The following is a 26156-nucleotide window of genomic DNA, read 5'->3' as shown; positions in this document are numbered from 1 at the left end:
ATGTATTTTTATAGCCTTGGCTGCATTCCAAGATGGTCGTTTAAGGTGGGTTAGCCTTGAACAAAAGTGGTTGATAACTCAATTTTATACCTAAATTCCAGAGAACAAAGGGGAGCAAGGAAAAGGAACTGAAGAATTATTCTAGCTCATCCAGGGCAGTCTCACTTCAGCATGATGCAGTCTCTAAAGCCTGAACAAAGCATCATCTAGGGCAGAATTAATTCCTAATTAAATGAATGAACTCAGCAGATATTGGACTGTTTACCATGTAGCATTTGAAAATATGCTGGACTCTGTGCCAATAAGTTATTAATATTAACATTATGACATTTCACAAGCTGTTAGACTAATACGGTATGACTCTTGCACATGCAACTCAAGGCGACTGATAACATATTATACTATTATTAAATTTATAATGGTATTAGCAGTCATTTTAGTATTCAGTTTAGTAGTCATGAGGCATTTTTGGTTGATGGTTATTGTGAAAATAGTGTCAGTGACTATGGGCTCACCTGCTTTAGACACAGGATGGACATCTGCATCTGGGAGTTTTAGTTCTAATGTTTAAAATCATACCTTTAGAGCTTGGGAGTTTTCAGAGATCCTATAATCCAGCATCCTCATGTTACAGATGAAGAAGCTGGGGGCCTAGAGAGGTTAAATCATCTACCTGGAATCCTGTACATCTAATTAGTAGCAGAACTATGACAGACAGCCCAGGTCTATTCTTTTTTTTTAATTTTTATTTTATTTTATTTTATTTTTTTTTTGTGGTACGTGGGCCTCTCACTGTTTTGGCCTCTCCCATTGCGGAGCACAGGCTCCGGACGTGCAGGCTCAGCGGCCATGGCTCACGGGCCCAGCCGCTCCGCGGCATGTGGGATCTTCCCGGACCGGGGCACGAACCTCTGTCCCCTGCATCGGCAGGCGGATTCTCAACCACTGCGCCACCAGGGAAGCCCCAGGTCTATTCTTAAGAAGGGAAGAATAATTAGAAATTTTTTTTTCCTTTTGGGATGGGAGAAGATTTTAAGAATGCTATCACTTTCTCTGCACTAGTTTCCCCAAGTCAGTCTTTGTATACTGTTTTCTCCAGATCCTGACATGTAAACCAGCTTTACTCCTTGCTTCTAAGTATCATAAAAAAAATCAGGAGGGATTTTTGTAGTGCCTACATGTGCAAAGCATCAAGTAAGTAGCCTTGGTGGAATCAGTAAGGCAGCCCTGATCTTAAGGATTTACAAGAAGCCTTGCCCTTCTCTACCCTGAAGTGGAGAAAAGGTCAAGATGGCAGCAGACGGTGCAAAATTTCAGACTCGGAACGTGGTTCTGTAGCCTGAAGGCAGTGAAAAGCAGCAAACAGTGAAATTGTTTGTTGGATCCCAGGACATACAACACAAGCCTGGAGTGGAAGAAGAAGCGTGGGTTTGCCATGGCCAGGATTGGGAGGGCAGGGCCTGGGTTCTGCTGGGGCGAATTAGGGCATGGATGTATGAATTGAAAAAGGTTTACTCAGAGAGATTTAGCTGAGGAGATGAACCAGCACCCTTTTTAGGAGAATCCTTGATTCTTGAGACTATGCTTGTCAAGTCCATGGGGCAGTAAAGAAAAGGAGTCGGGAACTGTGAATTTGGCAGCTGGGAGCAGAGGAACAGAATAGGGAGGTTGGTGGATGTGAATGGTGAGCTCCCATTAGGTGATGTCCTGCAGGCATCTGGTTGGGCAAAAGGAGTAATCTAGTCCAGAGTAACTGAGCTGAGTGCAGTCAACAGCAAGCTGTTAAAAAGGTTCCTCATCACCTCAGTAGTAATAAAAATGGAATAGATGGTTACTGTGAACCAGGCACTGTATCAGATGCTTTTTCATGGTATTGTTACATCTCATAATCCTCCAACAACTTAATGAAACAACTGCCATTATTGTTTCCTGTGTTAGAGATGAGGACATGCGGCCATTGGATCTTACTCAAAGTTTTGTTGCCCAGTCTCAGAAGAGATGTCTGAAACCAGGAAATATGATCCCAAAGCTTGGACCCTTAACCATTATGCTTTTATGCCTCTTTAATTGTAACTACAATGCTATGATCACATCTAGAAAATGAACAGATCCTTAATATCATTAAATATCTTGGTCTCATAAATGTTATATCTTTCCCTCACAAGGATTCAAAAACTTCCACACAGGCCCACATATTGCAGTTGGTGGATATGTCCTCTAAATCCCTTTTAATCTAATGAGTGCTCTTCCACCTATTTTTTAAAAAAAAAAAATAAATAAATTTATTTATTTATTTATAGCTGCATTGGGTCTTTGCTGCTGTGCGCGGTGTTTCTCTAGTTGCGGCGAGCAGGGCCCACTTTTCGTGGCAGTGCACGGGCTTCTCACTGCGGTGGCTTCTCTTGTTGCAGAGCACAGCCTCTAGGCGCGTGGGCTTCAGTAGTTGTGGTGTGTGGGCTCAGTAGTTGTGGCACGCGGGCTCAGTAGTTGTGGCTCGCAGGCTCTAGAGCACAGGCTCAGTAGTTGTGGCGCACGGGCTTAGTTGCTCCGCGGCGTGTGGGATCTTCGCGGACCAGGGCTCGAACCCATGTCCCCTTTGTTGGCAAGTGGATTCTTAACCACTGCACCACCAGGGAAGCCCCCTTCCACTTATTTTTTTCTTGTAGTTTAATTTTGGAAGGAATCGAGATATTTGTCCTATTAGAGTTTCTCACAGTCTGGATTTTGCTGACTGCATTCCTCATGGTTAGTTTAATATGGCCCTCTGTCCCCTGTATTTCTTGTAAATTGGTAGTTGGTTCTGGAGGCTTGAATAGATCTAGGTTGATGTTTTTTTTTGGCAAGACTACTTGGTACTTCGGAGGAGGTGGTGTGTTCTCATATGATAGATTCTGAAAGTCCGTAGGAAAAGGAACGTGTAACTCCAAGGTGCTGTCAGTTTTCTTGGGGAAAATGTTCCCACTACTTGATGGGAAAGGTCTGGAAAACCTTTACCCCACCCCACTAGGCTGGGTTGAATGCTCTTCCTTTGTGCTTCCATGGCAAATGTTTCCATAGCACTTATCAAACTAAAATTTCCATTTCTGTGTCTGTCTTCCCTGTTTCAATGCATACTCTTCGGGGGACTATGTAATTCTTGAATTTTGTAACATAGAGCATAACGCCTGGCATGTAAGCACATAAGATTTGTTAAACCCATTGAATAAATAAATAAATGGAGATAAATGCGTCCTTGAGGCAGGTTTCAGTCTGTGGTTATTGCTATGCTTGGTCAACTGTTGATGTTGTCCGTGTTTGGGTAGTAGGGCTTGGAAATGAGGAAAATAGGAATGCTTCTTTTAGTTTGATTATGAAATCAATACACATTTTGGAAGTTGCTTAGCCTTTAGAATCCCAGTCTAAAAATAATTGGTTAATTAAAGAGGAACCTTTATTTTCTTGAGGTAAGTTATCAAGTTATAGCTATAGGCAAAACGGGACTGTTGCTTGTTGAAGCTGTGGCATACCCAGTGACATTTAGAAGAAAACAAAAAGCAAGAGAAGTAGGCTGGCTTTATGGGTGTACGGCTAGTTCAGTCACACAAGGGGGGGGGGTCCCACGAGAAGGGCTCCATTCTTGGGGTGAAGTGCTCTGTAGTTGCTCTCTTGAAATTCTTGATAATTTTACCTTTGTAGTTTATGAAGGTGCAGTCCAATGGGACAGTGGAGCATGTCCAGGAGCATGGAGCCCAGCCTCCCTGGGACAGATACTTGGCAGTCTGGTCCCTCACCTCCTGTACCCTTGTCCGGCCTGGCCTGCTCCTGTCTTGACCATCAAACAACCACTATCCGGCTTGGGAGTCTGGATGCAGGGAGTGTCAGGGTCCAATAAGCACACCCTGTGGTGTCTTGGTACAAGGCACAGTGGTGGTCATTCCCACCCTGGGCTGACAGCACCACAGTGCTTTCAGCAGGTCACTCAGTGGGGTGAGCCCCTCGCCCACTCCTAATTCAGGTACTGAGTGTGCCCCCACTTGGGGGTTGTAGATCTTTGGGATGCCCTGTCCACCGTGGGTTGGGCACATACCACATTGCAAGGGGAGATGCCTGCTTGACCTCACTGCCCCTGCCCCAGACCCTGTCAGTGCAGCCAGGGAGGGAGCTGGTGGCAGAGGGAACCTGCTAGCTGGTGGGTTGCACACTTATGCCAAGTTATGGGACAGGGCCCTTGGGTGCCCGTGAGGGTCTGTACTGGCCCAGTGAGTATCTCTGTACTCAAGGGAGTGGATATTAAGTGCCAAATTAAAAAACACCTCGACAGGTCGAGGGGAGCGGGGGGAGGGAGAGAAAAGAAAGAGAAAGGATGGAAGAAAGGAAAAATTTTATATTTTAGAATCTTAATGGCACTTTTATCCCACTTTCTGAATAAGGAGCTCCACGTTTTTATTCTGGATTGAGCCCTGAAAATTATGGAGCTGGCTCTGAAGAAAAGGTAGTTAGAAGGTATGTGTAATGAGGGGGAGCTTGGTCATGGTGCAGCTAGCTCTCTCCATGGGGAGGGAGTGTGGCCAATTGACTTGGATTCTTATAGGAATGATGTTTCCTTAGCTGTCTTGTCTGAGGTACATTTTGTAAGGACATCTGCGTCCCCTTTTCTTTGATTTCAGTACTCACCAAAGCAATCTTATGATTATGATTTGTCTCCCGTGAGCTTAGCTATGGGAGAGAGTAGAGTGATCAGGTGAACTTTAAATTTTTTAATACCTAATACTCAATAGTTTTCTAATACCTAATAAAGATAGTTACCTTTTATTGTAAACCAAACTAATTGGCATTGTGACTTTCTATATTGGTCCATAAGCTTGTTTTATGAAAGCCCACCTTTGAAGATGCATCCAAGTCAGTGGAGTGCCACATGTAGTTTTTTAATTTTGTTTTGTTTTGGTTTTGCGGTACGCGGGCCTCTCGCTGTTGTGGCCGCTCCCGTTGCAGAGCACAGGCTCCGGACGCGCAGGCTCAGCGGCCATGGCTCACGGGCCCAGCCGCTCCGCGGCATGTGGGATCTTCCCGGACCGGGGCACGAACCCGCGTCCCCTGCATCGGCAGGCGGACTCTCAACCACTGCGCCACCAGGGAAGCCCACATGTAGGTTTTTGAGTTTGCAAGCCTGAGGGCTGAAACTTGAAACTGAGGGTCAGTTAGTTAATCCTGGAAAGGAGCAAGACCCTGGGATGTCTGTTAGGAGATGGTCTCCTGATTTCCACTGCGGGTGAGTCCACAACATCCCAGTGTGGCTGGGCACACATTTGTTTATTTTTCCAAAGCATTTATGTTTGGGCACAAATAAAAACAACTGTGACGCTTACTTAGGCCTTGAAGAGAACCAGCACAACTGCACCTCTCTTGGCAGCACCTAATAAGCTTGTGGCTTCTCAGTAGGATGAAATTAATGTATTATTGAAAGGGTCAGGGAAGCCAAGCTAAAATTGTAGTATTCTACGTAATTTTAGAGTGAGAAACCAGTTTGTGGTCTTGAAAAGATCTTTTAAAAAACATTTGCTGCCAAACACCTGCTTTACCATATGCCACTAGTGCTTAAGTAATCCTGAAAGCAAGGATGGGTTTCTACAGAAGAGTTTGATTATGAATGCAAAACCTTCCTGAAACTTGTTAATGAAAGCTTTTCAGCGTCTACTGACTGCAGGTGATAAGGTGATGACTGGAGAGACTGCAAAGAGCTAAAATTAAATCCTTTATTTCCTTCTAATTAAAGTATTTACTCTCAAATCCATATAGAAAACACTTCTTGAGTAAAAGTATTGAATTAGTACAATGCACATTTGTCGTTGTACAAATGTATAATGTACAGGGACCTGGATGAGGTAAGCATGGAGGGGAAACGTGACTAAGGGTCAGACATTTTGCTTACATAGCCAACGGACAGTAGAAAGGATATTTTAGGTAGAATTTATGGTTGTGAGGGACCTCAAGAAAAGAATATTTTTTACTTATGTAACTGAAAACTTCAGGGATAGGACTAGGCACTGCCTGGTGTGGTGCAGGTGTCAGATAATGTCTCTCACCTTTCAGTTCTGTCCCATCCAACTCTCCATCCTCCCTCTTCAGTGCTTTTCCCCTTTCCCGAAGAAAAGCCGGGGTCTGGATTCTGACTGAGCACTGTTGCCTAGACTTGTATAATGTGCACATCCCGGAACCCCTCACTGTGGCTGGCAGATGGGATGTGCTGACGGCCCGAGCCTGGAATCCTCTGCTCTACCCTTGGGACCTTGGAGGAGGCCTCATCCAGTTCTAATGGATTGAGACAGTGGGTCCCTAAACAGAAATCAGGCTTTTATCACCTGTGCAATAATCCAAATACAACATTTTTTTTCTCACTACAGTGGTTGAGTACAAGAATAAGTATATTAGGATAGTAAAATACAAAGTATTATGTGGGGGAGGGAGGATGGAAGGAGAAGGATATCTTATGTTGGGGTAGTTGGAAAAGCTTTATGAGCAGGACCTCCAAACTGATTTGGCTAGAAATGTGGAAAGACATTTCAGGCAGAGCCATGTCTTTCATTGGGAGAAACAGGGAAAGCATGTGGCTGAGGTGGGAAATGAGTTGGGAAGGAATACACAGATTGGAGAATAGGTATTTTGGCGGAGTAATGGTTGGTATGTCAGGAAAAACCTTTGGGGTTGTGTTATGAAAGGTCTCAATGCTGGGTCAAGGTATTTAGTTCAGCAGGCAGCAGGGAGTCCTTGAAATATTTCTAAGCATGAGTGATATACAAATAGAGCTGGGATTAAGACAGACTAGGAGGAGATCAGGTTGCACTGGAGCAGGGAGATGAGTTGAGTGAATATATTAGTCCTTCAGGAAAGAGGATGATAATGGGGATGGAAAGGCAGGGCAAGATGGAGAAGAAAATATGGACTGGGAGGAAGAATCAAAGGTAACTCAGCTCTGGAGGCAGTTTCTGTTTATTGAAATAAGGTCATCTGGAGAGGGAGCTGGTGGAGGAAGAGGAGAGAGATCCTGAGTTTGCTCTTGGAGATATTGAGTGCTGCGTTAATACAGTGTAACGTACTTGGTTAAGCATTGGATGGAGGCTCAGGCAATGGAACAGTGTGGGTAGCTTTGGCTCAGTGACCAAGTGACTCTTTTTTTTTTTTTTTTGCGGTACGTGGGCCTCTCACTGTTGTGGGCTCTCCTGTTGTGGAGCACAGGCTCCGGACGCGCAGGCCCAGCGGCCATGGCTCACGGGCCAGCCGTTCCGCGGCATGTGGGATCTTCCCGGACCAGGGCACGAACCCGTGTCCCCTGCATCGGCAGGCGGACTCTCAACCACTGCGCCACCAGAGGAGCCCGACCAAGTGACTCTTAATCAGAGGTAGTCTGGGAAGTGTGTTGGGGCAATTTTGATTTTGATTGTGCTACTGACACTCGAGACATCCTGCACAAGGAAGAGCTGTTCCACCCAGATGTCAGTTGCATTTCGTGTTCAGAAGATTGAGAACTTACTGACAGTTGCAGTCAAAGAGCATGCAATCCTGTTGGCAAGCATGAACTCTTTATCCTTATGTTTTTCTCTCTGTAATGGAGTGGTGAATAGTATGCCAAGGACTTCGGGTACTTTGGGGATTTTACTCCCAATTTCCTTTTGAGAGAGACGAGGAAGACATATGGCTGAGGTGGAGCTGGAAGCGATATGAAAGCCCCTGGGTCCACTTCCTATTCTACCACCAATTTGTATGTGCTCACAGTGGTCAATTTTCTGCACTGTTGCTTCTTTATTCATTACATAAGAAAAGGAGAGGGTGGCTTTGCACTTGAGTAATAATATTCTAGTGGAATGCGTTTATGCTGTACTATATATTGTGGCCAATTCTCAATTATTTGAGGCTGAATTATGTACCCTTCTTTTTGGCCCAGACATTGTGTTGCTTCTTACCAAATGGGTTTCCAACAGGTGCTCTAAGGTGGCGTGTTGCCTAACCCCACCTTTCTCTTGGAATGAAATCCAGTAACCATCAAGTTTGTTATAAGATGGCCCCTCTTCTGTATACTACAGTTGAGAGGTCGTCTTTGCCCTAGCTTTGGTTGCTACCTATTCTTACAGGATGCTGTAAATAAGTTTCTATTTGGCGATACAAATCAGTACAGAATTTCCCAAGAATTGAGAATGTGGCAGTGAATACAACTTTCTAGTATCTTAGACTGCCCTGTTCTCATCGCAGGGCTGGGTTGCTTCTTTTGGTATGAACTGGGATCTCCTCTGGTACTTCTGGCATAATTTTTTTCTGATACAATTCTTTTTTTTTGCGGTACGCGGGCCTCTCACTGTTGTGGCCTCTCCCACTGCGGAGCACAGGCTCCGGACGCGCAGGCTCAGCGGCCATGGCTCACGGGCCCAGCCGCTCCGCGGCATGTGGGATCTTCCCGGACCGGGGCACGAACCCGCGTCCCCTGCATCGGCAGGCGGACTCTCAACCACTGCGCCACCAGGGAAGCCCTGATACAATTCTTTATGAAGATGTGTATGGGGATTAGGTAAAAAGCAACTGTTGAGAGTAAAGTTAAAATGAATAGTGATAATAATAACAACAATAATTATTTCCCCTCGACATACCTTTTTTAACTTTTTTCTGGTTATTGGGTATAAGCAAGAGAATGTTCAGTCTTGCTTTAAAGAACTTTACAGTCATACCACAGTGACTGCAAAGCTACTGGGCCATATACGATCTTTGTACATTACTGAACAGTCGGAAACATGATGACATTACATACCACCAGCCAGGAGATGTGTCTTTGGAAATGTGTCCATTTTCACAGGAGCCATTGTGAGTTGCACAGGGATTGTAGTGGGATGTTTTATCCTCCCCATTCAGCCTGTCTAAATCTAACTACTCTTCAGAACCTAGTTCATGTCTCCCCTTTGTCTGGAACCACTTCTGTCACCAAGGAAACTCTGACGTCTCTCTTTAAATTTCTTTATGTTTCTCACAGACCAGTGTCTGAATCACTGGAGACTTGTTTTATGAGTGGAACTTGTGTACTCTGTGAAGTGCTCAGCTCCTGCAAGACAGAGGTGGTCCCAGCCCTCCCTCCCTTCCAAACTACCAGGCTTGCGGTGGGAGCTTAGCATCTTCCTGTCAGTTTTATTCAGATTTCACTTTAAAGGAGTATGAAACATTCATTCAGATTTTTTGGCAACAAGCATTTGAAAAGAATTAAAGGAAAATCAATTAATAACATACATAGACTTTGTTTCCAATTATGGCACTGTTGAAAATGAAATCCCCTGGGACATTTGAGGGGATTTTTGAGGATAAATACATTCTTCATCCCATTTAGAATTTTCCTCCTGAAACACTTGAAAGCTGAGAAAGCAGAGAAAGGTTTTCTTTGTTTTAAAAGGCATACACGATTTCCTATAAATGGTCTATTAATTTTTAACTTGAATAAGGAAATTTAGATTCGGTTTGATTTTTTTTCAGTGGTAGCAATTTGATGAGTTGAATAGACTAAAATGCTATTAGAGAACTGCTGGAAAAATATTCATTACTGCTTTCTTCCACACATTAAAAATTGACTATTTTCTCCTTTTCATATATCCATTTAGCTTTTGCTTTTAAATGAGCTGAGGACATGATATTATTTCTAACGAGATTTTTTATATTTCCTTCAGGGGGAAAAAACTCACTCTTTTTCAGTTCAGAATTCCACTTAACTAAGCACTCAATTTTTTTTTTTTTTTTTTTTTTTTGTGGTATGCGGGCCTCCCTCTGTTGTGGCCTCTCCCGTTGCGGAGCACAGGCTCCGGACGCGCAGGCTCCGGACGCGCAGGCTCAGCGGCCATGGCTCACGGGCCCAGCCGCTCCGCGGCACGTGGGATCTTCCCAGACCGGGGCGCGAACCCAGTTCCGCTGCATCGGCAGGCGGACGCGCAACCACTGCGCCACCAGGGAAGCCCAGCACTCAAATTTTAAGCATGCTTTCTTCTTTTCTGAGTTTATCAGTAACCAAATTAGATAATATGAAACCAGTGAGAGCTTTGGATAAAATGTAAACTAATTATTGTATTTTTAGATTTTTAGGTGTTTATAGTGTCTTGTGGATTAAAAACAGATCTACTTGATAGTTGTTAACTGAATTTTTTCATAAAGGCTCTGCAAGAAGGATTAGAAAATAATACCCAGTTTGGTATAAGGATGCAGTGAAACACACCCATTCATACATTGATGGTGAGAAGAAAATTTAGGAAATATGATCTTAGAAAGCACTCTTCAGATATGCCCCCTGCTTATCTTATATGTGTCCTTAAGTGATATCTTTTTATAAACTGCATTTATAAGATGTCTCAAATATAAGCAGAAATGAGGCAATGTTAGTGAAATGTTAACTAATCATTGAATATTAACACCTAACATTTTTTGAGAGATAACTTTATGCCAGGAGCTGTTTTGCCTGTATCATCTTACTTATATTTCCCAACAAATAAATGAGAGATGTGCTGTTGTCTCCTGCCTTTTTTTTTCTGATGAGGAAACTGAGGCACAGAGAGATTTTGTAACTTGCTAAAGTGATAGAGCCAGAATTGGAAGCCAGGTTGCTTGACTGTAGAGTTACTATACCACACGGGTTTTCCTGTGTCAGGAAAACGTGTTGAGAGGTCCTATGCTAGACAGACATGGTGAAGGACAGAGGTTCCTAGGTTGGGAAAATGTGAGACAGGGTATGAAGGGAAGGGCAGAATGAGGAGGGTCCTGAGATCAGCCGTGGGTTTACCTAAATGCTCTTCTTCTGTAGCAGCACCTGGGTTTGCTTTCTGAAACTGCCCTTCCTCCAGGATGCCGGGGTGGGCGTATGACCCAGGCTGGGCCAATCACGGAAGTCCGTGCACCTCTCAGACCACAGTGACTGGCTCAGAGATGGGCAGATAACCCACCTGAGGCCAATTAGAATGGATAAGTGTTCATTCTGGAAATTTTATCGGTACTCTTTAGAAGGAGTAAGGCTTGGAAGATGTAAGCCTGGAGCCAGCAGACATTAAGGTAAGACCCTACTAGAAAATGAGGATCATTGAAAACCAGAAGTGAGAGGTGGAGAAAAAGAGATCACGCTCTGATGCTGTCTCCTGGATCCAGCCATGTCTGAAGATATGCCATAGGAACCATCCGCCCCTAGAGTTTTCAGTTATGTGAGCCTCCTTTTTTCCCCCTGCCCTCTCATCTCCACCCTCCTTTCCTCTTCCTTCTCTTCTCCTCCCCTACCCTCCCATTATTTACTGCTGAGAGAGTTCCAGCACAAAAGGTAAATAGATTTAAGCACTCTCCAACCTGGACAGCCCCTCATTTTTGCCACTGGTGTGAAGGAGGAACTGTTCAACTGCATCAAGGGTACCAAACTAGGTGGATAGAGGCTGTGTTGCCTGGGGTCTTCTGAGCCTCTCAGAGAAAACCACTGAGAAGAGACTTTGGTCTTTGAGGCTCTCTGGGAGGCAGAACCACGGGACCATGGACCCACGGTGGACTGTTGTGCATCAGAGAACTTTGTTAAGCCGTGGAGACCTATCAATGATAAGTCTGCTCTCCCTAGGCCTGGGGGGTTGAGGCTAGGGGGTGGGAGCATGATACAGACCATGTTTTCTATATTGAACATACTCTAATAAAAGGGCCTCTGCTTTGAAAGCCTGGATATTAGAGTAAATGCTTTGCTTTGTCTCATGGACTTGAGGGAAGAAATGAGAAATCCTATCAAATGCTTTCATCAGACTTATCTATCCTGGGATGACCTATTTCATCCTGTAATGTACCTTGTAGGAATCAATTCTAAACAAGTAGTTAGCAGTGGAGACAGGGTGGGAATTGTTTGATAAATCTTTCCATTCTCAGATATGAAATGATAGATAGCTTCTTATATAAGCTTTGTACCTTTTAAAGAGATGTGTAGCTCCTTTACAAGTCACAAAATAGATGTCTGCGTAGGTTGGTACTACTAAAGGCCTCTCACCTTTAGTGAGATTTTCCAAGTTCGTATCCAAATAAATGTTTTTGAGGGATATTTTGAGAAGACTTTCTTTGGCTTGGTATGAGAACAGTATTATTAGAGTAAAATGCACACTAATCCTAGTAAATATATTAATTTCCCTCAATTTATGGCTTAATGACATTTTTAGTATCCACCCACCTCTATTTCTCCTTTTGCCCAAAGGCAAGCCTTTATGGTAGCTGGCTGATGTGCCCGTTCTTACGTTTGTCTGCTCATTGTTAAATTGATAAATGATACATATAAATAAAGTCATCTCATTTTCATTAAGAGGTATATGTAGATTATTATACATTGAGTGAAACTACATCCCTTTAATTATGAATTCAGTTGGCAATAACCAAGATCACTAGCTTAAAGGCCAAGAAGTTTATTTTAAAATGCATCTTCTTTGAATGGCTATTTATAGTAAGATGATACTACTCAATTTTTTTAAAATTTATTTTATTTTTGGCTGCATCGGGTCTCCGTTGCTGTGCGTGGGCTTTCTCTAGTTGTGGTGATCGGGGGCTGCTCTTCACTGTGGTGCACAGGTTTCTTATTGCAGTGGCTTCTCTTGTTGTGGAGCACGGGCTGTAGGTGTGCAGGCTTCAGTAGCTGTGGCGCACAGGCTTAGCTGCTCTGCGGCATGTGGAATCCTCCCGGACCAGGGCTCGAACCCATGTCCGTGGAATTGGCAGGCGGATTCTTAACCACTGTGCCACCAGGGAAGTCCTGATACTGCTCAATTTTATATAGTTTATTTTGTAGGAGGATTACACTTCAATATAAAGGGTTTATGCAACAAATTTTCTTCTCTGGCTCCTGAAGTTGGTTCTGGAAAGATTCTGGCTGCATTGTAGTAGGCAAAATTGCATACCCTCACCCACACTTTCTGGTGATGTGCCATTTTCTAAATGTGTCCTGCCTGTTCCAAAATGAATATCAATAGCTGGAAGCAGTTGGAGAATGTTAATTTAGCTGTTGTGATAACAAGGGGCACTCAGTTTCCTAGGTTGTGTCCTATTCCTGTGTGGGTTTTCCAAATGATTTCTGTTCTTTCTTTTTCTCTTCCCTTCTTTTTTTTTAACACAATATTCAACACTAATATATCCAGACCCGATGCTGCACTGGTTGGCATTGATATCAACCTTTATCTTGAAGCCTGATATAAAATTTGATCTGTAGAAAGTTGGCAGACATGGTCAGTTCTCAGGCTGCAGTTTTAATCACCTGGTTCAAGATATTTTTCACTAATAAATTCTTTCTTAAAAATCTAGTCCTCTTCCAAAATTTCTATGTTTAACCTTCAGGGTTTGGGTATAGATTACTTGGGTGGGTCGTTTTTAAAGTCAATGGTCAAAAAGACACATGCACCCCAATGTTCATTGCAGCACTATTTACAAAAGCCAGGACATGGAAACAACCTAAATGTTCATCAACAGAGGAATGGATAAAGAAGATGTGGTATATATATATATACAATGGAATATTACTCAGCCATAAAAAGGAACAAAATTGGGTCATTTGTAGGGATGTGGATGGAACTAGAGACTGTCATACAGAGTGAAGTAAGTCAGAAAGAGAAAAACAAATTTCGTATATTAACGCATATTTGAGGAATCTAGAAAAGTGTTATAGATGATCTTATTTGCAAAGCAGAAATAGAGACACAGATGTAGAGAACAAATGTATGGACACCAAGGGGGGAAAGGGGGGCATGGGATGAATTGGGAGATTGGGATTGACGTATGTACACTATTGATACTATGTATAAAATAGATAACTAATGAGAAACTACTGCATAGCACAGGGAACTCTACTCAGTGCTCTGTGGTGACCTAAATGGGAAGGAAATCCAAAAAACGGGATATATGTATACGTATAGGTGATTCACTTTGCTGTACAGTAGAAACTAATACAACATTGTAAAGCAACTATACTCCAATAAAAATTAATTTAAAAAAAACAACCAAATAAAGTCAATGGTCATCTTAAACAGTGGTTTCTGAACTGTTTTGATTTTGCACCCTGATCAGTAAAAATTTTATAAATGGCATACATTTACCACTGTGCAAGCACATATTATATAAATTAATTTATGCTTGTTTCTATTTTGTATATTATGTAACAGACAAAAGCTAGAATTCAGAAGGATTTTTTAAAAATATATAAGTTCTAATATTTTCTTCTTGAGCCCAATGTCCCCCCCGCACTTTGGAAACCACTGCTTTAGAAAGCAGAAGATTATTCAGTGCACCCACATGGCTCCTTTTGAGCCATAGTACTAATCTCAATATGATATTTTTGAAGGATGTGATTTTTAGTAAACTTCAGAATGAGTGTAACTTGAGTACAACTTCTGGTCACAGTCGATTGCTATCAATTCTCTTTTAAGGGAATATGGTTACCAGTTTATTGAGACAAGATCTTAAAATTTTATTAGAGAATATGTAAGGCATACAAAAAGTATAACATATAATATGACCAAGGCCCATATTTTTATCGAGTACCTTGAAAAATAAAACATTGCCTTCTTCCTGCAGAGGGATCCACTCTTTTGAATTTATTGTTTCTTATTCCCATGCAACTGTAGACCTATGTTTGGGTTCCAAACAATGAGTTATTGTTTTGCATGTTTTAAATTTTATGCAGTACATACTTATAATATGTAGCATGTATTTCTCTACAACTTCCCCCATACATGTTGATTGTCGGTAACCAGTTCATTCATTCCCACAGCTATATAATATTTTAAAGTTTGAAAATGCCACAGTTTATCTATTCTTCTATAAGTGACATTTAGTTTGTTTCTTTTTTTTTTTTCCTATTACAAATAATCCTGGTAGGGATTTTTAAAATGAAAAATCTATTAAGATTTTCCTAGGATGTACCTAGGAGTGGAATTGCGATGTTGCAGCATATGCACCTCTTCATATTTATGATACTCCCCACCAGAGTATATGGGAATTCCCCTTGTTCCTCATCCTTATTAACACTTAGTATCATTAGACTATTTAATTTGCCAGTTTGATGGATGTGAAATAATATTTATCTTTTCACAATATGTTTATTGGCTATTTAGGTTTTATTTTTGTAAATTGTTTTACTTCATACATTTTGTCGAGTATTCTATTTTTTTTCTTACCGGGTTTTCTCTGCTGGTCTCACATTTATACACATACACACACGCACACACAGAGTCATTCAGTGACCTTCAGTAGAAAATAAAAGTTCTTTGTTTTTCCTCTCACATCTGGCCCTGGTTTGGTATCAAATCGGACCCCGCCCCTTTAAAAAAGTCATTGCTTCTTCTATATGGTAACATTGCAGTGCAAGTAAGCTGTCATTAGCTTGCTAAAAGACATTTTATTTTATTTATTAAAAAAATTTTTATTGGAGTATAGTTGATTTACAATGTTGTGTTAGTTTCAGGTGTACAGCAAAGTGAATCAGGTATATGTGTATATATATATATATATATATATATATATATTATATATATATATATATATACACACTTTTGTAGATTCTTTTCCCATATAGGCCATTACAGAGTATTGAGTAGAGTTCCCTGCGCTATACAGTAGGTCCAATCCCAATCTCCCAATTTATCCCTCCCCCCCTTACCCCCTGGTAACCATAAGTTTGTTTTCTACATCTGTGACTCTGTTTCTGTTTTGCAGATAAGTTCACTTGTACCCTTTTTATAGATTCCACATATAAGCAATATCATAGGATATTTGTAAAATACATTTTAGACAACCTAAAGACTGTCTAGGGAGATGAGGCAGATAAATTTAGGAAAACTCAACAATCCAGGCTTTCTGTGATTCTCTTTTGAACACCTGCAGCCTTGGTTTGTACATGTGTGTATTGATTGGTGCATATCATTCTGCCCCTTGTTTCTTTCCTCCTCAAGTCCAGTTCCCAGTGTTACAAATCTTGCCTTCCTGAGAGTTATTTTGAAAAAAGACCTTACATCTTCATACACTTTGCAAATCTGTAGCTGTATAAGTGGAGGCCTACAGAACAAGCACTGAAGAAGTGGAATAGCTTCAAGCACTACTACTCAAAGTGTGGTCTGCAGCTGGGCAGCTTCTCCATCACTTGGTGGTTTATTCGAAATGCAGGTTCTGGCTCCACTCAGGTCCTGTTGAATCAGACGCTGTGTTTTGACAAGTGAAGTTTGAGAAGTTTTGCTTGCAAAAACAGAGTCCTGGTCAAGGTTGACCTGCCTCAGAAGGGACCCCTCCTCCCCCAGTCTTTCTTCAAAGTAACTGAAGCCTCGGGGTGGATAGGTGTTGTCAAAGCCGTACATACGCTGTACAACTTGAGGCCCTACCAGTGAGGTTCGTTTTAGTTCATTTACTTAATCCAAACATACTTCTTTAAAGAAACAAGTAGGAGAATGAAGGGGTTACTAGTCATTTGAATGTTGATAATTATTAGACTTTGTTGCTATCTGCTATTTTATAAGGAAATGGAAGTTTTTTATCAAGAGAAGAGAAGGGGATAGGCTAGGCCTGGATTGGAGGGGACTGTAAGGGGAAGTCTAGGGAAGCATGAAATGTATTTAGTAAGAAGAGGAAATAGGAGGTGGGATAAAGGGAGCATCAAGGATTTTGCTCAGAAATGGGAATGACCTTACCCTTTCTTGCTTCTATGTTGCAATAATTTGTATTGCCAAGACTCAGCATTATTTTTAATTTTTCAGGTTTAACCCAGAAGGTTAATTACCATTTCTGTCATTGTTTCTACTCATCAGTTTTCTATTGAGAAGCCTTATTGGCATACAGCAGACTGGAGTTATATACACACACAGCAGCCATTCCTGCACTTAAAATAGCACCTAGGAAGAGAGTCAGATTTTGAAACCAAAATTATAACAAGCATAGGAAGTGCGGTAATACAAGTATTGAACTGAGCCTCAGTATCTTCCTATCCCACATCCCTCCTTCCCTTTCATCTCATCCCAGGCACTTTGATTCCAGAGTCTATAGAGGTTAGTACTAAGGATAGTAGTTGTGGTAGGAGTATAATAGGGTGCAGAAATAAGGAGGAGGTGATTTTTGACGGGAGCAGACATTTGGGGCTCCAAGTGAATGGCTTAAAGAATACTTATGCATAGTTTTTCTAAATGTTGAGGATGAGAATCACCTTCATTTAAATTCCAATAATTTGCAACTAGCTGAAGACAAAGGCTAAGGTGAAATTTATCCTAAAGCATTTCCTTGGGAACCCCTGATGTGAGCTTTATGAGGCCAAGTGGGCTTTATGAGGGCAAGCTGGCATCAGCTGTTATTTGTTGTGTCCCAGCAGGAGGCTCAGGGTTACCAGCTGACACACTAGCGTGCTGTGCTTAGTACCAGTATGAGTGCTAGTCTAAACAGCCCGAAAACCAAGAGATTTGGGGTTATGAGAGATCAGAAAGAAGTTAAAGATCAGGAAAACAAGAAGTTGAGCAAAATTGGAAAGAATATTCCTAAAATACATCGTTATCGCTCTCTTCACAGAACTTCACTAGCTCCTCCTGCCTCTAGCCTTCCAGGTCTCCACATGCAGCCCCACAGTCCATTTCTGGCTCACCTTACTCTTTTACCTCTCTTCCTCTGTCCGTGCAGTAATCCCACCAGGGGTGACTGTTTCCACTCCCTCCAGCTGACCAAAATCATAACCATCGATTACGTTCTGCTTCAAATCCCACTCTCCTTTCCTCTCTGAGCTCTTCCTGACAGTTTCAAATGATTTGGATACCTGTTCAACCCTCTTGCCAGCTTAAGAAGTATTCTGTGCACCAGCTTCTCCCTGCATTGCCTGTGGCTTGTCCTTCTGAATCTTCAGGTTCCCTGAGGGCTGAGGATCTCATAACGTTTTTTTGTGTGTGTGTGGTACGCAGGCCTCTCACTGTTGTGGCCTCTCCCGTTGTGGTGTGTGTGTGGTACGCAGGCCTCTCACTGTTGTGGCCTCTCCCGTTGTGGAGCACAGGCTCCGGACGCACAGGCTCAGTGGCCACGGCTCACGGGCCCAGCCGCTCCACGGCATGTGGGATCTTCCCGGACCGGGGCACGAACCCGTGTCCCCTGCATCGGCAGGCGGATTCTCAACCACTGCGCCACCAGGGAAGCCCTCTCATAACTTTCTGTTTTTACCAGTTCTTTGTTTCTTACAAGTGATGGTTTCTTAATGGAAAAGGTAACCCTTGCTAGCTAAACTCCTACCATCTGAACCCAGGAGCAGAAAAGTTTTGGGTAACTTTTTGGAGAGGGGAATATTTGGAGGAAAATCACAGGGGTGTAAATATTTTCCTCTCGGTTATCTCAGGCTGTCAACTTGAGGTCTCTGGAGGTTGGGACGAGGTGCACGCAGTCAGCTCCCGAGCCAGCGAGAGCCAGCTCCATCCAGCACACAACTTAAATCCCCGACTTCCCAACTCATTATCCAAATTTCAGGAGCCAAATATTAGCAGATTTGACTAACATGCTTTCTCTCACTGTTCAACTTATGGATGGGGTGGGGGAGTCATTTGTTCTTGTTCACTGGATTCTTCTAGTATGTAGGTGTGGTGAAGAGAATTCTTAGCCTTTAGACTAATTTTCTAGTTTCTAAAAAATATTTTTACAGGCTTCTATGTTAGAGAGCCAGTTAAGAGGTTATGGGGTTGGATCTGAGCACAATTTATAGCTGTTTATTTGGACAGCCTGTGAAAGCAATTCTTTGAAGAACTATGTGCATAGCAGATGTTCAGTAAATATTGGCCAGATGATTGATCTAAGGAAGGAGCCAAAGAAAGCAATAATTCCTTTCTTTATCCAGTGGGATTGCACAAGGCTAAAATAATATAAAACAAGAAATTGCGAAGCTTCATTTTTATTTAATGTCCTCTTGGATCAGTGGTCAACCAAGGATTGCCTGACACAGGAAACATGAGTTTGTTTGAGCTTAATATAAGTATAGGTATTTGTAGAGAAAGTGTTCTAATCTTTACCATGGACAAAGTAAAAGATAAGGCAGGTTCTCTAAAGTAAAATTAGGTTTAAAAGCAGAAGAAGAAATAGTGAATTTAAGAGCACCTTAAAAATCATGGTGTAGGTTGGACCCTTGTTGTCCTGGGCACATGGTTGTTTTTTAATCTCTCCTTATTTTGGAGAATAAAGGCACCAAATCCAGCATTATTTTGACTGTATGAATTTGAATTCCTAATTAAAGCTAATTACTGTTTCACAGATAACCTAGATAAGAAAGTTAAAGCTTGTTGCCTTTAATAAATACTGCTGAATTTGGAAGAAGACTAGATTAGCCAAAATCTTATTTTATAACTTGAGATTCTAAAAGGCAATAGAAAATCAGCCCCTTAGCATTTCCCAAAATATTCCAGTCCATCTGCTTAAAAAAAATTACTGCCAAATACTTTAATTTGTTAGTAAGAAATAAAACATGTTCACCCTTAAAGCTGTGAACTCTTTCACTCTCCACTGAGGTGTATATAGAACCACCTCTGCAGGAGGGTGTTAGGATTACACTCAAATACGTGCATTACCATCCCTTCCTTTAAGCAAAATTTTAGAAATGTGTAATCTTATCTTATTTGGAGGTTTCTCATCCTCTTGCCTAACTTGCACATAAACAATTGTCATGGCACTAATCTTCTGCCCTCCTAGAATTGTTACGGGTTTGAACATGGCCAATGAGATTATTACAGACTGTTTGCCTCTTGTTTGTAAAATCTTGGGAACAATACTTCAGGTTTTCCTTTGACTTTTCCTCTTTATTGTTTGGTAGTTTTGTAATGGAAAGAGGATTGCATATCTGAGCTTAGTCGTCAATAAGCTGTCATTTGATATCTCGAAAGGAAATAGGGTCTGCTTTAGTTTTGGCGGAGCCTTCATGGTTAGTTAAACCAAACACGACACACCAAAAACACTGATGATACTTAGGCTGTAATTCTAACTCCCAACAATACTATTTTGCCCTGGATCTACACTAAAATTTTTTTCCCTCCTTCATAACGTATGCAGTTTTTCAGTTGGGAGTTCTGAAGTATGTTTAAAAGCCTTAAAATGAGAGTTAAAAATGAGGCAATAACAGCTGGTGATAACGTGGCAGCATATGCTTTCTTGGGTGCCATTTTCTTAATGTTTCATGTTGAAAGATCCAAAATGAAATTGGAAGCAACAGAGATGATAAGGGCCCCTAAAGTGGGTGGCAATTTTAATGTATCCCTCTTCTGAAGTACTGGTTAAAGAGCTTCTGAAAAGAAAAGAAAAGAAAAAAAGAAAAAGGAAGCCAGGGAGGAAGGAAGGAAGGAAGGGAGGAAGGGGGAAGGAAGGAAGGAAGGAAGGAAGGGAAGGAAGGAGATTTCAAGATAAAATAAAAGGACCTGACTTCTCCTTAGGTAGAGGAGGGAGGCTGGGGAAGTAGCTTAAAATAGTACTTACTCTCAGTTCCTTTACATGAAACTTGCAGCACAGTTTGATTTTATTTCTTGGGTCAAAATGAAGTGCAGGTAATGAATGTTGCTAGTTGGTTCAACTGCCTCTGTGGATTTTCAGGGGAGGAGGGTCACTGGACAAGTACTACTTCCTGGTTGTAGTTGTGTAAAATGTACGTCTCATGGTGAGGAGGACGGTTGCAAAGAACCGTTTTGTCTAACAGAATTCAAAGAACAAAGAGATCAGGTAGTTCAGTTAAGTCATCTTGGAAATGGTTTCACTTTATAATAGAAAATAGAACCTTATATAAGCAAGTTTAAAACAATGGTAAACAACATTAGCTATTTCTTTACAATTATTACTGTTATAGTCATAAGGTAGACTGATGCCAGTCTATATTAGTATTCTGGAGAAGCCCAGCCTCATAGTTTTGAACTCTCATTTCTATTAAAATTCCTACTTTGCAGTTGCAATTTCTTCTTTTTTTGGCAGGCTGGTGTGGGGGGGAGGGGTGTACTGCCTGACTTGCATGACGAATCTACTTTGGATTCATTTCAGTCTATTCCCAAACATTCCAGGCACTAAGGCATCGCTCTTATTTTTCAGAGAACTCATCTCTCACTCGATAAGCCATGCTAACAATTACAATTGATAGAACACATACCTTTTACAATAATCACTGCTGCTTTTCTTATGTCCCAATCTCACAAAAGAGGTGAGACACCCCTTCTGCACCCACAGGGCTATTGGTGCTATCGCTGGTGCTCACCAGGGAAGACAGAATTGGGTTATTACATACCCCATGACTAATTGCTACTTTGTGACTATAGAACTTCCAAGTTAAACTTCTACCAGGACTCAGAAGCCTTGGCATTAGTACAACTGGGGAATGGGAGAATTTGCAATTTCTTCCCTGCTGGTGTGAATGGGGGACCTCTCTCTCTTGTTTGGAAGTCTCCCTGGAACAGGGGATAGAGAGCAGGTGAGGGCTGCTTTCCCTCATCTGCCGCTCATACCCGTTTGTTTCATCTGCTTGGGCCACTCCCTTCAGGCTTTCCCTTACATTTTATTTCCTAGTCTTTCCATTCGTTCATCTATGGGTCTTCTTAGACTGTACATGTCTAATGCTGTTGAGATAAAAGAGTATAGTACTTTTGGGCTTCCCTGGTGGCGCAGTGGTTGAGAGTCCGCCTGCCCATGCAGGGGACACGGGTTCGTGCCCCGGTCCGGGAGGATCCCACATGCCGCACAGCGGCTGGGCCCGTGGGCCATGGCCGCTGAGCCTGCGCCTCCGGAGCCTGTGCTCCGCAGCGGGAGAGGCCACAACAGTGAGAGGCCCGCATACCGCAAAAAAAAAAAAGTGAGTCTAGTAGTTTTGACCTGACTTATTTTCAGTCATGCTCAAGATTGTTAAGCATGATGAAAGACCATTTCGTTTTGTTCAGTGCCTTTTTTTTTTTCGTGGTGGTGCTAGAGATGTATAAGTTTATCACTTAATAAAAAATTTAATACCATTTATTTTATAAATAAATAGCCTAAAAGGAAGACCTATTTATAAAAAAGGAACCTGTTTGGGGTATATTTCTGGGACGTAGTGATTATCTTAAGTTTTAAGATTCTATTCAGCTAAGACCTGATTAAAGCATAACCAGGAATTGGCCATCTGGAAAGCACTAGTAATGGATCCAGAAGTGTTACTGTCATTTTGAATCACATAATAGAAATTGCACTGAAGAAAAATATGGTGGGTTGAGTAGAATACAAAGTTTATGAAAAAGTCTGGTCTTCATAATTCTGTTCTTTCTTTGGACCAATTTACTTTTCATGTCATTTCTAATTATCAATAATTCTTCCATCACTTATGTGCAGAATTTATCATTTAATTTCTGTAGTCCTGTGCTGTTTATTGTTTATTTAATGTTGTCTCCCCAGCTGGATTGTAAGCTTCTAGAGAATATGAACCAAGTCTTTTTTTTTTTTTTTTTTCCTGTATATTCTACCGTGCCTAACATGGTGTTCTGGACATAAAATAAATGCTCCGTGAACACCTAGTACTTAGTCATCTGGATATATTTTTATTAGGTCAACGTGTTTACATTCTTGTCCTATTCATCATCTGGTTTCATAATTTTCACTCTGGAGCTTTAAAAGTCTTATATTATTTATTTCAGTACCTAGCAATATAAGTCACAGATTTTCATCCATTGGTAGTGGGGTGAAGTATAACAGATATTCCTAGCATTAAAAGACCTTTTTTACTGCAGAAATTGGGTAACTCAGGTATATAATATAAGAGAACTGGTAGAGGGCATAAAAAAGGGAAACAGTTCCTAGTATGCTAAGGCTTTAAAGAATTGTGGGTACTATCCCTTTTGATTCTTTGGGTCAAATACCATATGCTTTATTGATAAACACTTTGGCATATTCTGGCATGTTTCTTAAGTACAGACTGCTTCTATACTTGGCCTTTTCAGGCTTTTTGGTAGTAGTGCTTATTAAAAGTTTGTTGTGAGGGAAAGGAAAACAGAAGTGGGAGACATGGTTATTCTGATTTATAAATGAGTCACAGACATAAATTTATAGAGTTAGGAGATGTCTTGGAAATTATATAGTCCCCCTCTTTCATTTTTATAGGTGAAAAAAATCAAGGACCAGGGTGATTAAGTGACTTAGATAAGGTTACAGTTAGTAGAAGTCAGCATAGGACAGAGTGGGTTGAGATAATCAATTTATATTATTTCTGATTCTCCAACCCAGTTTATAGAGTATTATTCTGAAGATAGATATCTGAGAAACTCACATATTCTTAAAAAGTATAATTTTTTTTAAAAAAGAAAGTTTCAAAAGATCTTTTCATATGCTAATATATTGAACTGCTCTGCAAGGGACCTCAAATAGAACATAGTTGAGAGGTGGAAGTACCATGCATTGGGCATGTAGTTGAGAAATCTGGGTCCTAATCCAGGTCTATTAATTACAAGCTGTATGACCTTGGAACAAAAATCAAACAGCACGCAGAAAATCTGTTGGTGTTATTTAAAAATGAAAGAATTAGGTGAGGTTCTCTCTGAGAGCCCTTTTAGTTCTAAAATTCTGTGTAAAAATGAAGCAATGGTAAACACTTGGAACCTGACATGATCAAAGCTTTATGAAATGAGAGTAGAGACTGACATATCTAGTGGCTGACCAAATGTGTCAGCAGCAGAAAGTCCAACGTGTTAGACTTTCTTTCCTTTTTTTTTTAAAATAGATCTTTATTTGGGTATAATTGCTTCACAATACCGTGTTAGTTTCTGTTGCACAGTGAAGGGAATCAGCCATATGCATACACATGTCCCCATATCCCCTCCCTCTTGAGCCTCCCTCCCATCCTCCCTATCCCACCCCTCTAGTTGGTCACAAAGCACCGAGCTGATCTCCCTGTGCTATGCGGCTGCTTCCCACCAGCCAACTCTTTTACATTCGGTAGCGTATCTATGTCGATGTTACTCTCACTTGGCCCCAGCTTCCCCCTCCCACCCCATGTCCTCAAGTCCATTCTCTATGTCAGCCTCTTTATTCCTGCCCTGCAACTAGGTTCATCAGTACGATTGAAGCTTTTCAGATGATTCCTATTTCTTAGGCTTAATTTGGATCTCTCTCCTTGCTTGGAGCTTGTTGCAGGAATAGGAATACTGCGAATAGATACAAATGAACCAATAAACTCATTATTTAGAAATCCTTTGGCTCTTCCAAATGAATAGTCCACGTACGTGGTAGGTGTGTTGTTGTGTTAAAGAATAAAGAAAACTTAGGTTGTTTAAATTTGAAGCATCTTTTATTGAAAAGCACTGTAACTGATCCATGGGCTTGGTTTTGTTGAATTAGTGTATTTTGCCTGATAAACTTCCCTTATTTTACATTCTGTGGAAAAGTAAACCCAGTGTTTCTTAGCTATGCTCACTCTTATTCAAGGATAGTGTCCCAGGAGGGTAAATAGGAAGGTCATCTGGTCATACTTAAGTGTCATTTTACCTCGTCCTGTACCCTGGGATATGATTACTCTTAACTTGCTGATTCTCGTGATCTCGAGTATTCAGTCTTTCACCAGTCCAAGCTCCAAGTATGTCTGCAGTGCCTGTGGCCCTGATATTTCCTCATCTTTCCTCACAGGACAGCTGGTCAGTCATGACTCCCAAAGAACCATTTGCAATCTGGTTACAGGGTGCTTTGGGAAGACTCTGTGCCAAAGGCAATGTGAAGCCAGTGGGGTGGCAGTATTTTCCTTGTTGGGTAAAGGAGATAATGACTATAGTGTAAGCTCATAGCATAGGGTCTGGCACATTTTAAGTGCTCAGTAAATATGTTTTTATTCTGTTTCTTAATCGTGCTTCTAGGTTTGTAGCTCTCAGGCAATCAGCAGGCAGGCCTGTATATTTTGTTAAGACCTGGGGAAGATCCTCCAGAGTATTTGATTTAGTGTAGAATTTTAGTACAGTGCCTCTTCTATTGCTTAACTTAAGAAAAGGAAGCTAACATGTTCTGTGACTTTAGTATCCCTAAATTGGGGATTAGCAATTAGGGGCTTAATTTGTACTGAAGACTTTGATATCTAGAAATAATTCAGGCTCCTTCTCAAAATGTGGGAGTGTGTGTGAATTGTGAGAAATGGAGTCTTTCTTTTGAAAGTTATATTCTGTTTTAGGATGAAAAAACAGTAGGAGTCTAAAATACTAGGTCCAAATGCAACTGTTTATAAAGTTAAAGGGCTCAACATCTTTGGTTACAAATGGTGGTTTAAAATTTTTCTGTTATTTATATATTTCTTTAACAAAAAAATAATTGATGTGGGGTAATTGGGGCAAACTGCATTATTGTCTTTTGAATTTCCTCTGCTTCTATAATTTGAGTAATATAACAGTTTTTTATTTTATACTTCATATTTCTAGTGTTAAATGTTACTATGGTCTTTGTTAAAGGTGTATTCAAGTTTAGTTAATAAAGATTTTTTTTAAATATCAAAGAAGACTTTTTTCCCAAAAAAATGCCACAATTAAATGCCACAATTTAGAAACAATGCAGAATTTATATTTAAAGGATATTTTATAAGATCCTGTATTTAAAAAGTTGTCTGTACCATCACTTTTTTATAATTGTAATTGGGGTAAACTGCATTATTGTCTTTTGAATTTCCTCTGCTTCTATAATTTGAGTAATATAACAGTTTTTTATTTTATACTTCATATTTCTAGTGTTAAATGTTACTATGGTCTTTGTTAAAGGTGTATTCAAGTTTAGTTAATAAAGATTTTTTTTAAATATCAAAGAAGACTTTTTTCCCAAAAAAATGCCACAATTAAATGCCACAATTTAGAAACAATGCAGAATTTATATTTAAAGGATATTTTATAAGATCCTGTATTTAAAAAGTTGTACCATCACTTTTTTATAATTTTGAATTTTGGAATATTTTAAAAATGCTTTTGTTACCATAAAGTCATGAATGATGTAAGGTTTTATACACACACATACACACACACACACACATATACACATATAACCACAACTCTTATTTAACTTTGCTTTAGAACTTCAAACCAAAGCAATTATTCCAGAAAAATAAAACAGGAAGATAACAGAATTCACCTTACTTGTAAATGATGTGATTGACTACTTAAAAAAAAGAGGGCAAGAAAGTGAAAATAGTTTATTAAAGTTAAATAAAAGGGTCT

At 40.8% G+C, this 26156-nt stretch overlaps 1 protein-coding gene across 4 annotated transcripts in view; it reads left to right on the top strand.

Annotated features, from left to right (window-relative positions):
- HECW2 (HECT, C2 and WW domain containing E3 ubiquitin protein ligase 2) overlaps positions 1-26156 on the top strand; it is a 410406-nt gene that overhangs the window by 107606 nt on the left and 276644 nt on the right. Inside the window, exon 1 of one of the 4 annotated variants that reach the window (XM_028480352.2) lies at positions 24555-24605. The exons of the other annotated variants lie outside the window; for them this stretch is intronic. The gene's annotated coding sequence lies outside the window, so the exon portion shown is untranslated. Of the gene's footprint in view, positions 1-24554; positions 24606-26156 lie in introns of those variants that run through there. 4 annotated transcript variants of the gene reach the window in all.

Source organism: Physeter macrocephalus, chromosome 2, assembly GCF_002837175.3.
Source record: "Physeter macrocephalus isolate SW-GA chromosome 2, ASM283717v5, whole genome shotgun sequence".
NCBI classification, from domain to species: domain Eukaryota; kingdom Metazoa; phylum Chordata; class Mammalia; order Artiodactyla; family Physeteridae; genus Physeter; species Physeter macrocephalus.
This window is presented reverse-complemented; position numbering and strand designations above follow the sequence as displayed.